This window comes from Grampus griseus (assembly GCF_964374135.1).
Source record: "Grampus griseus genome assembly, chromosome: 4".
NCBI lineage: Eukaryota > Metazoa > Chordata > Mammalia > Artiodactyla > Delphinidae > Grampus > Grampus griseus.
In genome coordinates this window covers 451,356-464,211 of record NC_138997.1, presented here as the reverse complement: position 1 = coordinate 464,211, position 12,856 = coordinate 451,356, and the positions used below count along the sequence as shown (strand labels likewise).

At 45.8% G+C, this 12,856-nt stretch overlaps 1 protein-coding gene across 1 annotated transcript in view; it reads right to left on the bottom strand.

Annotated features, from left to right (window-relative positions):
* GUCY1A1 (guanylate cyclase 1 soluble subunit alpha 1) overlaps positions 1–11,377 on the bottom strand; it is a 63,310-nt gene extending 51,933 nt beyond the window's left edge. The window contains exon 1 of the mRNA XM_082652728.1: positions 11,216–11,377. The gene's annotated coding sequence lies outside the window, so the exon portion shown is untranslated. The remainder of the gene's footprint in view (positions 1–11,215) is intronic.
* Positions 11,378–12,856: the final 1,479 nt, after the last annotated feature.

Below are 12,856 nucleotides of genomic sequence, written 5' to 3'. Positions count from 1 at the left end.
AGTTATTATTTTAGAATTTAATAATACTTATTCTAATGTAAAGAAAAAATTATTTATACTTTTCCTTTACTTAAAGACAGATTTTTTTGCTTAAAAAGAGGGAACTGGAAAATTTCCTCAACCCACAGCTGCACCATGTACATCTGCCATGGTAGCCTGACAGCTTCCCAGTACTGATGAGATCAGTGGTGATGTTAATTAATGTGATTATTTGATACTGTATAATATAAAATGTAAAGTTTGTCAACATTTGGAAGACCTGCAAAACAAGGAGAACCAGTATTTTCCAGTGACCACGATGTTCCAAATTCATGCAGGAATAAAGGTTCCATTCACAGAACAATGGATTTTAATGGTTTCAGATCCCATGTGGCAAGTAACCTTTATGAAATGATCACTTCTCAAATTTTGAATTTTTTATGCCAAAAGAGTATCTACAGTTGTCTTAAAACATATTAAACCCCTCCTCTCTTTTCAACTATGCATCACTGTAAGGCTGGTTTTTTTCATACTTCCACTAGAGCAACCTGAATGTGTTAAATATAGAAAACATATTCCTTTTCACTTCAAACGATTGTACATTGACTGTGGGTTCTTCTACCAAATGCATAGTTACTGCTCACACATATTAAACTTTAAGTTTCAATCTCACTAACCGTGTGGACACACCACCGCTTTACCTTCACATCACACTGCTCTCCATCCGGCAGTGCACACTTCTCTCCAATGCCGGACAAGACCATAGCTTTCTCCTTTAAAGCTGATGTTCTGCTCTGGACTCCATCACAGATGCTTTCTTTAAGACCTTTCTTTCTAATTATTCTACCTATGTAAAATCTTTAATCTTTCTGTCTACGTGAATTCCTGAATTTACCCATCCATCCAACCATTCGTTTATTCATTTGTTCATACATCCTGCAAATTATTTATTAAGCACCTATTACTACATTCTAAGGGATGAGGTTTCAGGAATTAAAAACAAAAACAAACAAATACAAAGAAGCCAACATTAAACCCTAAAGGAGGGTCTCATGTAGGGGTTGGTGGGTGAACAGGATAAAAACACACAAATTCAGTGAAGTGTGAACTACCAGGACATGTTGTGATGGGGACACAGAAAATCTGCATCAAATGCTGACACGGTACATTGGTAAGTGCTTCCTCAAATGAATGACTCTTAAACTGAGCCTTGTTGAATGAGTAAGAAATAACAAGGCATAACAAACAAGAAAAGCTATTCCAAGGAGCAGAAAAGTAGGCGCAAAAGAGAAAGACAAAACAAGGAAGAGTTTGGTGACAAACTGCAGCTGTGACAACATGGCTGTGACACAGTATTCTAGTAGGAGGGTGACTGAGACATGGGAGCAGAGTTAGAGGTGAAGTGCGGCCGTCAGATCACCCAGTGGGAGCTGTGAGCGCTGCGCCGTTTCTACACCGCTTTACACGCGTGTGACACGCAGCGCGCAGCAGCGCTTCTTGGTACCCAAGCAGTGACCAACGCTCATTTGTCAAAGACAGCTAATGCAGACAGCCACAGCCGAACGCCACTTTACTGTGTGTAAAACAGACTGACGGCACACAGCTCCCAACACCCACTGTGCACTGAAACAGAGCCAGGATTAAGACAGGAATAACTAAACAGATTTTACTCCAGTTGGATTTAGACAGATGATCAAGGCTGGTGAGCAAAAATGTTCTAACCATCCCCAGCTAAGACGTTTCTTCACCAGCGAGGAAGGAGACTAACAGGGAAGAAAACGTGTGAAAAAACAGCCCTTCCCAGGGCTTCCCCGGGCCTCCTCGCTATTTAAGCGGCCTGCTGCCCAAGGCACCCGACTCACCTGCCTTTCTTAAGCCCCACATGCAACGTCTACCACTTTCCTTTTTCTCTTGACTTTGAAAGTCTATATTCAGGAAACCATGGTCTTGATTGAAGGCAGAAGGCAACATAATCAAAGTGACGTCTGCTCTTGGACAAACAAGCTTGTGCTGCTTTTCTGGGTAAAACAGTTCCCCGTGGCCTCCAGAGATACACTCCGCGGGACCGCATCAATCCAACTGAACTGGCCACAGGGCAGGGCTGATGGGAGAGAAACCTTTGTGGGGTGTGGCCTCACGATACCTGTGGTATACAACCTTCTTGCTCCTGGCCAAGCCAGCAGGTGAGCTGCAGGTGACAATGCAGCCTAAGTCAGGATCATGTCTTCCAGCTTCAGAGGACGCGGGGAAAGAGAAGCATCAGAAGACAGCAGCTTCACTTAGGACGGCCTGCTGTGCAACAGGCTCTGCCAACATCGCGGCCCTCTCACACACCACCGGGAACCTTTTTCAGCATGAGAGGGCGCAACAAGAGCTTCAGAATATTACTCTAAACCGTCCCCACAGAATAGATCCACAACAGAGGCTGTGGCACATTGTTACTTGGAGTAGAGACGAACAAAGAAGAGTGTTAGTCATTAGTGACTGCAAAGATTTTAAGACAATGAAAAGTGAAATTTTACCCAGAGTTTGCACTGGGAGGATTGCCTGTCGCTAAGCACATTTGGAAACGTACAGCGTTGATCCAGCGTAAGAATCTCTTGCCTCGAATCTTGACCTATCAAGTCTCGACTATGTGACTGTGTTTATCCAAGTATCTTCCACGTTACATTTGTAATCCTCTAGATTCTGAGTTAACCCATATTGATTCAGTTTTATATTCACCAATACACAACTTAAAAGTTCATATTATACCAGTGAAACGTTGAAATTCTTTGTCCTATGTTGAATTAAGTTAATCATATGAGCCATGTATCCTTTAACTACTTGTAATAGAGGATAGCTGAAGCTGCAGAATGAATGAGAAGAAGCAGCTAGCAATTTCAGTGCGTTCATATAAAATTAGACTAGTAACATAATCAAACTCCTCTAATAAAAATATGCATTATTAAAGTCCTAGGGTTTGTCAGCCTCATGGATGGAAACTCCTGATGCAGTGTGAGGACTCAAACAATTTCCCTAAGTCTAGAGATGCATCTAAAACTCTGAAGGGTTGGAATTGACTGTGAAGGTCTAACGAAAAGTAATGCAGATGCCACACATCCTTTCCCCACAACTCTAAACAAACAACAAAATGGTTCCCAGTCACCTAACAAAGAAAGGTTCAGTGGACATCCTGGTCTAGGTGTCACCTAACCCCTTTTAACCTTAACTCTGTTTATCGGTATTTCCCAGCACTCACTGCTCTGAGATGCCCACTTCACATCACACATTCCGACCAAACGCTCGTGATCCCTGGAGCACTTTTATTACGTGTCTGTGAACAGAATGGGAGCTAAACTGAAATGGCATCTCCTCCCATTGGGGAGAACAGTCAATTCAGCAAGTGATTACAGCGGAAGATAAGACGGTGAAAGACAAGTCCCATATGACATCGCTTATAGTGGAATCTAGAAAAGTGATGGAAATGAGCTTGTCTACAAAACAGAAACAGACGCACAGACACAGAGAGCAAACTTATGGTTGCCAAAGGGGAAAGGGGTGAGGGATAAACTAAGAGTTTGGGATTCACAGATACACAGTACTGTATAGAAAACAGACAATCAACAAGGACCACTGTATAGCACGGGGAACTCTACTCAATATCTTTTAATAACCTGTAATGGAAAAGAATCTCAAAAAGAGCATACATATATATACATGCATATATATATATGACTGAATCACTCTGCTGGACACCTGAAACTAACACGACACTGTAAATCAACTATACTTCAATAAAACAATTATAGCCAAGGATAAATAACAGCATAGGGGATGAACAGGGAGGTGCAGGGAAACATAACAATGCCCTCGATTCAGACCCGGAAGAGCAGGGAAAGTTTCTAGGAAGTAGAGCCTAGCTTGAGATATAACGTCTGAGTAGGTACCGGCCCCTCGAAGGCCCAGCAAGGGGCCAGGGAATGGGGAAGAGGAGGGGAGGTGGCCGTGTTTCCCACAAAGGGATGCTGCAGAGTGTGCGGTGAGAAGTGGCACTGCCGGTTCTCCACCCATAGGTTCGTCCCCTCCCCACGCACACACTCACACTCTCACACAGCCCCTCACACACGCACTGACAACCTCACACCCCCTCACACTCATACACTCACACAACTCTCACACACTCACCTTCACACACCCCTCACACTCACACACACGCACTGACCTCACACACACTCTCCTACGCACACACACTCACATACACTGACCTCACACTCACACACTCACCTTCACACACACCCTCATACAAACACCCTCACACAGACACACACTCACACCCTCACACACAGTCACTCTCACACACCCCCTCACACTCAGACACAGGCACTGACAACCTCACACACCCCCTCACACTCACACACACACTGTCACACACACTCACACCCCGCCCTTCCCACTCTTTAAATCCCACAGGTCCTGCAAAGTCCGGCATCCTCATCCTGTTGTCGAATCTCTGCTCAGCGCCAGACCTTCCCTAGAAAGCCTTCTTCAGCATTTCCCTCCTGTGGGACGCTGGCTTTTCAAGTTCTTGAGAAGTTTCTAAAACTGCAGCACAGATATTAAGCTCCTGGTAACGTGCTGACATGTGAAATTCCAAGGCTGTTTCTGGGTGGTTATCTCCACGCACAGACTTTAAGCCCCTTCAGGCAGGAATGTCATAAACTTTGCATCTTCCTCAGTAACACGCAAAATCCATAATACACTTCATCCTGAGAGGTACAGAAAAGTGACTAACCTCTGAAAAGTGTGTCACAGAACATAACGTAAGCTGAAGCTTTCAAAGACTACAAATTGAAAACAAATTCTTTTAATTCTTGTTACTACTGCCAGGCACAGCGGTGCTGACGGCGTTTATTAGCTATAGAGGAGAGCACACTGACTGCGGGGGGCGAAGAAATTCAGATGAAGGTGACTGACTGGACCAGCTGGTTTGGCTTCATCTCAGTTCCTCGAGAACGTATCATTATAACGGCAAAAGCAAGATAAAAGTCAAGTAACAAATTTAAGGCCCAAGCCATAGTATGATGTTCAATATCCTAAATGAGTTTAAATCCATTAATTGGGAAAAATTTCATCACAAAGTACTGAAAGCACGTGTGGATGTGATAAGGGAACAGTTACAATCATCTTTTAAAATGTTCCGTGAAGGGAGGGCTGACAGGGAGCAAAGAAGCCAGCCATGGTCTCAATTTTCAAAACAAAGAAGGTGGATTCCAACTTTAGCCTTGAGAGCTAGACACTGATGCCAGGCACGCCTCCCACGAGATTCTTAACATTATCATCTGTAAGCGCCCAAAATGTGAAGTGTTGTTACCTACCAGCTAGGGAGAGGTCAAAGGAACCCATCATTACAAAGGAACCCAGGGCTATTTCTTTTTGTTTTCACAGGGTTACTTCATAGCTCTTCTGCAGAAAGTGGAGATGCAGTGCAGCAAGGAACCTGGCTGAGTCTGTCACAGAATGCACGCGCCCCGCCCACAGGAAGGAATGTAAACGCTGAGGAAGGAGAGTCGCTCGACTATCACGCTGCCGGAATGGCCGTATAAAGACCACTCATTCGTGGGCTCCTGCAAAGCAAGGGAAGGCGTCTAGGACCAAACGTCCTGCCCGTTCTCCACTCGGCATGGTTATTGGATGAAGATATTAACTGCATCCTGATCACATCTGCTCATGCCTCTAAATGGGGAAGAATAGCTAATCTGTATCATGGAACCAACATCCAAAAATATCCTGACCTCCTGGAACAACAGGCTAATGAAAGGTGAAGGTTACATTTAATTGCAATAAGTATTTTTTAAAGTCCCAAATCTAGTAGCCAAATGTACAAATCGAGGAAAAGAAGTATACTTGCAGAGAAGTATGCAAAAAGATGCCTCATTAAACAGTGCAGTATGGATGCCAAAAATATAGAAGGGGAGAGGACAGATTTGACTTTAGAATGATTTACCATGTGGTACCCAGAGGAGACAGCCAGACAAGTCCAATGATCTTAGTCCGTTCCTGTTTGCTCAGCTCTCAGGACCACACTTTCAGAAAAACAGGAATTCATCCAAAGGAGAAATTCCTTGATGATAATGGGATTCTCGACCTATGCCAATTAAGGACAAGTTGAAGGACATGAATATTACCATAGAGATCACAGACATATTATATCTCTGTTATGTAGAAAAGCTTTCTGTATAAGTATTCTAAGAGGTAAAAATTGGGATAGGAATATTATAGAGGCAAATAGTACAGTTCACTATAAGGAAAGAGTTCTTAGGCTCAGAGCAGGTCAAACAAAGGAATGCCTCCCGCGTTCAAGATGAATCTTGATCAACAGCTCGCCAAAATTGATCTTAACATTCTCCTTGAATTTGGAAATAAGATCATCTGCTAAAAGTGAAAAAATAAAGATAATTTGGACTGGAAAACCTGGAGAACTCCGGAACATGTCTTATGGGGAATTTGATAGAAATTATCCAGGAAAGAATAGAATAACTTCCGAGCAATGTTAACCATCCCTGAAGCTGAAGGTGGAGTGAATCAGGTGCTGGTAGGCCTAGTGGCAAGAGATTAAGGGATGGAGCAGAGCTGACATGGCTGTCCAACGTCAGTGCGCTGAGCAAAGAGGAAAACCGGAGAAAATCGGGACTGGCCAAGGTGCAAAGTCACAGGACAGGAGGGTGTGTGCGGTGCTGAGTGAGGGGCTTACTGGAAGGACAGGAGGTGGGGTCAGAAAGAGAATACGGAAGGCTCAGCTTTTTCAGCTGGGCAGCCCTGAGTGATGGGAAGGCCCGGAGGGCGGGGGGCGAACACCAGTGGATTCCCAAAGTGAAGCAGCGCAGGCGGAGGTCCTGGGGACCCAGCGCGCAGATGCTGAATGAAGTTCTCAGCAATGACAGCTGACCAAAGTGTGGGAAGCAAATCCTCTGTTAGCGTAGGTTCCCAAGGGAAGTGGAACATTCAGGAAGTCAACAAGCACTGGTCACAGGGAGAGGGTAACACCCGTGAAGCGTGTAAACTTAGAAAGACCCGGGGTAGCTGGGCGATGCTGAAAGGATTAACAGTTAGGAGCAGCTCTGAACAGCCTGCAGGCCCCATGGGAGAAAAGCACAGGCATGTGTGTAGGACCAAGACCACAATAGTCCACGTAGGCTCCTTGCAAAACAGATACTAATCCTGACATGGTATCGTCGAACAGAATACCTACAGCACCAAGGCATCAAAAAACTAAAATCAATAACTAGGAAGACACCCACTATGTGCCAGGTACTGCGAATCCAAGGATGAATACCCTGAGGGAGATCTGGGTTTGGTAGCAATACAGACATCTGAACAGGTGTTTGTTTTTCCACTGCAGTATGTTGATTTACAATGTTGTGTTAGCTTCAGGTGTACAGCAAAGTGATTCAGATGCACACACACACACACACACACACAAATCTTTTCAGATTCTTTTCCCTTATAGGTTATTACAAGATATTCCCTGTGCTATCTAGTAGGTCCTTGATGATGATTTGCTTTATATACAGCAGTGTGTATCTGTTAATCCCAAACTCCTAATTTATCCCTCCCCGCCCCTTTCCCCTTTGGTAACCAGAAGTTTGTTTTCTATGTCTGTGAGTCTGTTTCTGTTTTGTAAATAAGTTCATTTGTATCTTTTTTTCCCCAATTCCACATGCAAGTGATACTGTATGACATTTATCTTTCTCTGGCTTCCCTGTCTGAACAGGTATTTTTATTTTTAATTAATTAATTTTTTTGGCCGCACTGCGCGGCCTTAGTATCTTGGTTCCCTCACCAGGGATCAAACCCATGCCCCTTGCATTGGGAGCGTGGAGTCTTAACCACTGGACCACCAGGGAAGTCCCTAAAAAGGTATTTTTAATGTAAGGTAGCAGAGTGAAAGGGGACACATAGCTATGTCAGACCTGGAAAAAATTCAGGATTAAGAAGCTTTCCTGGGGGTGCCCAGACCCCTTTCCTGGGGTGTTCACTCCCAAAGCCACTGTCTTCTGTTGGCTTCTTGCTAATTCCTACTGTGGTGAGAAGGAAGAAGTGGTACCCGAGTGAATTAACTTAAGTTGCCTTTGATTTTCTGAAAGGGAGAGTTTATTTTAATAAAAAGATTATTAACAGCCAGAAAGGATTCCAGGCAAGCATCTACACGCAGTTGATAATCACATTTCTGTGGCTGGGCCTGGGGGAAGGGGGATCATGGCCCAAAGCCCCTCAGGGTTCATAAGGGCGTCACTCTCCTACTGCTGCTGGGCGGGGACTGGCCTAAAGCTCAGTCCTGGCAAATAATTCTGTTCATACCCTGTAAGCCTGAAGGCTGCAGAAGAACAAGCCTGTGGGCCTAGCACTCAGGGGAGAGAGAAATAGATGAACTAGGTCAGACGCTTCCAAACTGTTTGAGAGAAACAAAAGAAGCCAATGTGAGTCAGGATAGCCAAAAAATCACTCCAATGCCAAACAAGTCAACTAATCTATGCGCGGCTGAATTGGTTCATCTAAAGACCTAAAACTTGCCAGAAGATTTTCTTGTATCAAGATGGAGAGCCCCAACCAAAACTGCTGCACAGGCACCTAACGAATGTTTACTGAAAACATCTAGATGGCCTAGGGACTAAAAACGAGTGAAATTATTGATATTTTAGAAAGAAAAGCAACTGTTTCTACAAATATGCAGAAAAGTAATAAACTGTAATGTTTAAGAAGAGTTGCTTGGGTAAATATTTATAATTAAGTGGTATAAAAATCAATGATACAGAAGTTATATATCCTAGCAAATAAAAGGAAAGTTAAGCAACTTCCTGGAAAATCTAACATTCCTAATGGAAATAACAATTTGAGTTATCACTTACTTCTTTAGTCTTTAGTCCAATATTAATTTAAAAAGTTTTTTAAAATAATGCTTTAACACAAGATCATTTTATAAACCATAGTTATATGAGATTTGAGGACCACACCTTGTGAAGCTACGTCTCCTTCTACATTCTCAAGAACGACAAAAAAAAGTATCTTGGACATGTTATTGTATACCCGGGTACCTAGTAGCGGGGACTTAAAAGGGCTTTTTATATTCATACACTATGAAACACCACACCAAGCATAAGTACTTTCTATTTGTGTTGGGTCTCAAAGAGAGAAAAATAAAATTCTTATTTTCTCTGTCATACATTAGAAAAAAGATCCTACAGCACAAGGAAAAACAGAATACCCATCTATTCATTACAAATTTCTATTAAATAAACTCCAGTTACTTAAGTTTCCTCGCTGATACATTTAAAAACATACAAGTGGGTCTGTTTTATATGAGATGTTTAATTACTGTACCAATAATTATTCTAGAATGTTCCCTACTACTTTATGTCTACAGGCTTTATGTAAAGAGCCTACTGTTTTGACGTGAAAAGTACAGCTTATTTATTTTAACTCCGTGCTTCTTATTTTTCTGTTGGGTCATAGATCCCTTTAGATATCTGAGGACTCTGGATTATCACCCTAAAAATGCAGAGACTCAAACGTTTAAATACAATTTCAGGATCCCCGGGAGCAATCCACAGACCGAGCTGTGTAATAACTGAACAGAGAGCACAGACTGCACGGGCAAACTCCACCAAAAGCATAACACTGTTAACATGGCTTTTTGACAAATTAAGATTTGCTTCTAAATTTTAGACATCATATTTCTGTTAATTGCTGTTATTATTGATTTTTGTCACTCTTCATAATATAGTACCTGAAATGACAACTCCCAAAGAAAACAAAAAAACATAGCCTTCTTAGGAAAAGCAACAGATTAGCTCCACACTAGGAACCAAGGTATAAAAATCTACATCCATCACTGAAGGCGCTAACGCTTATCCACGTGTCATCAGAGGGTCAGCGATGTTCCTCCCAAGAGCAGTTCTAGTTAGGAGGTAAGCATTTGATGAAATCACTATCACAGGGCTGACCCTGATATGTTATAAGTCAAGCTCTAATTTAAAACTGTATATATGACCCGTTCTACTTAAAATTCCAGGGGGTTTCAGTGTGTTGGAAACCAAGACGCCCCGGTCACAATTAAGCGACACGTTCAACCTTCTGGCTTACTTCAGAATATACACACTGTTCACCAAGTGCAAAATGAAGGCGCAACCCTGGGAAACGAGGGAGTAAAGGAAAGACGCACGGAATGCATAACCTGAAATCACATGACCACTCGCAGCGGAGCGCCCACACAAGTGCCGCCGCGAGGCTGCTTGGCCCACCCAGGACAGGCTGAGGGCACCGGCCCGACGCCAACCGCTCCCCAGGGCGCCGCGGTCACAGTGGGCATCGGATCCCCAAGCAGTAATTAACACGCGCGCGCGCGCGCGCACACACACACACACACACACACACACAGACACGCGCGCGCGCACACACACACACACGCACACGCACGCAGACACACGCACACTCCCCGGCGGAGCCCGGCAGCCCCCCTGGAAGTTCGCGGCGGCGCCGCTGAGCGATCCCGGGGTCGCAGCCGCCCGGCCCCCAGGAGCGCGAAACGCTCACGCGCAGCGTGGCCGGACGAGGCTGCGGTGACGCCGGCGCGGCCTCACTCCCCGCGGGCCCTCCGCCCTCGGCCGCCGCGGGGCCCCGGGGCGCGGTGCTGCCCCCGGCGTGGGAACCGGGCCCGGTCCCGGGAGCGCAGGAGGGCTTCCTGGGGGGCACGCGAGGGCCCGGACTGGGGGCCGCGGAGAGGGCCGCCCCCCGGGAGCCCGGGCCGGCGAGGGCGCGCGGCGACCACTTACTCGGGGGCGTCTCGACCTCGGGCTGCGTTTCCGGCTCGCCGGCAGCTCCGGGCGCGCCTCGCAGATCCGCGCCGCCCGCCCAGGAGGAGAGTGGGCGGCGGGCGGCAGAGGGGGGCCCGGCGGCGGCACCTGCCGGTCCCTGCACCGGTGTCCCCACAGCCGGCGGCCGCCGCGCCTCTTCCCGGCTGCCGCTCAACAGGCAGGGCGGGCGCGGCGCGCAGCAAACCCGGTTCCCGCGCGGCGCCCACGCTCAGGCAGCCCCGGCCCCGGGCTCCCGCTCTATCTCTCCCTCTCTCCCTCCCTGTCTCCTCCCCCCGCTCTCAGCCCTAAGGATCCCTCGCAGCGCCTCTCCCTGCGGTCTTTTCGGAACCCCTCCCCTTCCCTGCACCAAAAGACTGAGAAAGAAAGCAGCGGTTGAAACGCACCATGGTGAGGTTACGCCGGGCTCCTGTCCGCTCGCGGCGCGCCCTCCCCGCAAGTGTCGGTCGCCTGGGGGGCGGGTGTGCTCCCGCGGCGGCTCCCTGCCTTCTGCGTGGACTCTAGCAGCCAAAGTGTAGGGAAACTACACCGAAATCTGCTCCTGGAAAGCCAGCTCGGGGCTGAGTGTCACCCACTGCGACCATACTAGGGCAGGGGGACTGAGTCCTCCAGCCGCCCAGTCGCCTTCCCAGCAGTTCCTGTGTGGAGACGGAGACCAGGGAACAGGGACAAAGGAAGAGAAAGGAGAAAGAGGGAGGGAACGCAAGGAAAATTTGGCCGACTTAAAAAACAATGTTTTCCACTATGCACTGGGCCGGAAAAACCTCAGTTCTCCGTAGTTAGAAACTCCAGCATTTCTGCTGGGAAATTGATGTCTCTGCATGGATGGTTTTCGTGCCCTGGTTCTCAGGTTAAAGCCAATCTGCTCCTTTGCAAATGCAGTTCTATGGCTGCCGAGCATTTACATCTTTCCAGTAAGGTCCTGATTCTGCTTGGTTCGGTACATTTAGTTCTGTTTGTTGGATGTGCGGTGTGTGTGTGTGTGTGTGTGTGTGTGTGTGTGTGTGTGTATTCCAGAACAGAAAAATAAGTTCTTATATAAGCGTTTTGAGTCACCTTTCCGACCTCAAAAAAGCTCATTATGCTGTTTCATTTTGAATTCATAATTAGTCATGATTATTATGCGATCTTTCTTCAAACCCAGGAACTCTGAGATACATTGTTCGTGGTTATCTCCAATTCGTATATTTCTCCCCAAACTTACCCACATAAATCTCTCCATTTTTGGCTCATCTCGCAGCCTTGACAACTATGCTGTCCTCCAGACAAACATCAGTCAGAATAAACATACATTTAAATAAGAAAAAATACATTTAAATAAGAAAAAAGGGCGTTTAACTAAAATTTGCCTTAGTATCGGGCAACTGGTCCAGAGCTATAAGTGCATTTTTTGGCTCTGCCATCTCTGAAACCATCTGTTTCTCTACATCTGATGCATGATAATCTCTTAGGTCAAAAGGGCTTTTGTCTTCAGAGAATTTAAGTGCTAGGAGGAAACAAATAAGTAAGAAGTACCCAGTATCGCATAGTTGAAAGAGGATTTCATAGTATTTTAAGAAAGATAAAGCTAATGATTTGAAGCTCAGAGGAAGCACAGATACCGTCTGACTGGAGACTATTTCATATCAGGATGGCAGTAGAGTCAGGCCTTAAAGCACGGATCATATCTGGGAAAACATAAAATAGAGGAAGTTTTTGTCTTTTGTGTTTTTCAGGCAGCGGCGAACTTGTGAGCAAAGGCTTGGAGGTGGGAGGGTAGGACCCTGCTGTTCAAAAAGGGAGTGGTGATCACAAGGGTCGGAAAGGCCACTGTTTCTGCAAATAACAGACGCTGGAGAGGGTGTGGAGAGAAGGGGACACTCCTCCACTGTTGGTGGGAATATAAACTGGTGCAGCCACTGTGGAGAACAGTATGGAGGTTCCTTAAACTAAAAATATTGATAGAACTACCATACGATCCAGCAATTCCACTCCTGAGCATGTATCCGGAGTGAGCTGTAATTCGAAAAGATACATGCTCCCCTATG